Source organism: Schistocerca americana, chromosome 5 (genome assembly GCF_021461395.2).
Source record: "Schistocerca americana isolate TAMUIC-IGC-003095 chromosome 5, iqSchAmer2.1, whole genome shotgun sequence".
Classification (NCBI taxonomy): Eukaryota; Metazoa; Arthropoda; class Insecta; order Orthoptera; family Acrididae; genus Schistocerca; species Schistocerca americana.
In genome coordinates this window covers 756,360,569-756,362,223 of record NC_060123.1, presented here as the reverse complement: position 1 = coordinate 756,362,223, position 1,655 = coordinate 756,360,569, and positions in this window count along the sequence as shown.

Here is a 1,655-nt window from a genome sequence, read left to right as displayed (position 1 = left end):
CAGTTCGTAGCCGCGCTCAGTGGTCAGCCAGTGCCGACGTTAGTCATCATCTGCAGCTCAGTATTGCTGCCATCGAGTCTTTGTTGCTTCATTCCAAGTTAGTCTTCAAATTCACCGGATTCGACATTTGAGATTACAAGACATTAAGTCATCACTGCACGATTTTTGACATGTATATTATGTCATTCTACAGACGCTTAGTCTAGTCGCACCTTCTATAATTGATGACCAACTGATCGTGGACTGCAGCAAAGTTAAGTAATAACTTCTTTCTTATTTTGTACTCCTGCTAATTAATTGTGTTTTCCTGTTGTAGCTACCGAGCAGTCTTGGCATAGTTGAACCCACGTTTCCACCTCCTCGGCTACCTCATCTTCGCCACCTCGTGTTGACGGACTCGATTATGGTGGAAGATCGAGAGCCGTTGTGGGAAATGTGCCCTCTGCCCAGATGCGGTCGTACATGTTAAGCAGAAAGTGCTTGCCCTGCCCGAGCCTCCTCCACTCATTTCCGACGGATGAGAAGGCAGGAAAATGGCAGCCCAAGGTGTCGGAGATAGCAGTAGGGTCCACTGTGACATTGTCTGCTACTGTCAGGACCGAAAATCCCAGAGATCTGTCAGAGATTGGCCCACATGGTGGGCGAGGGATGGAATGTTAAAAGAGCTAATGAATGAAACCGAACTAGATTGTTTGCTGTCCTGAAGAAGGTGATGACACTGTGCACACAACTGTTTACAATGAATGCAGTTTGCCATTGTAGGATTACGGTTAAAAATGCAGAGAGCACGTGTCCACACACAAATTGCGTCGCGGCACGCCTCGGTCCACCGAGGGACCGGGGGCCGCAGCGTGGTGAAGAGAAAGTGTAAGGAATGGAATGTTGTGTCACAGTAATGATAACATCTGTAAGATACTCTACCTGGTCAGCACAATGTTTGTCGAAGGTCACCAGAGAGGAGTAGAGCCTCCAGTCAGACTTAGTAAGCTGCCATTTGGGTGTGCACGTAGATGGGATAGGAGTCAGCAAATGGATATTACACGGGAAAAACGGTCACTCGATTACGTGTCAGAGAACGTACGCCTCAGACAGTGGGCGAGCTAGTCAGTGAAGAAGGATAGCTCCAAATGGGAATAGGTGTGCGTGAAGTCTGAAAGGAACATGGGTGCTCCTACATTAAGGCAGAGGAGGTTAATTTGATTGAGAAGGTCAGCCGAGAGGTCACCTCTCCGACACATTCTGGTAGAACCCCAAAGGGGCTGATGCACATTAAAGTCACTGAGCAGCAGAATGGGGTGAGGTAGCTGCCCAATAAACTCTAGAAAGTCTGCCCCGGCGATATCAAATGACGGAGGGACATAAATGGTACAGAAGGAAAAGGTCAAGTGAGGAAAGAAAAGGCAAACTGCAACAGCTTGGAGATGGGTAATCGGAGAGGTGGATCGACTGTAAACATCATCCCGTACGAGCTACAAGGCTCCTCCACGAGGGGGAGGAGGTCAAAACAGACTGGAAAGAAATGCGAGAGCTCAAAGTGGTCGTGAGGATGCAATATTGTTTTCCCGGAGGCAGAGGACGAGTGGACACTGTGATTCTAAGACCACCCATAAATTGTCGTCGTCGGATCGAAGAATGCAAACGTTCCACCGGAGGAG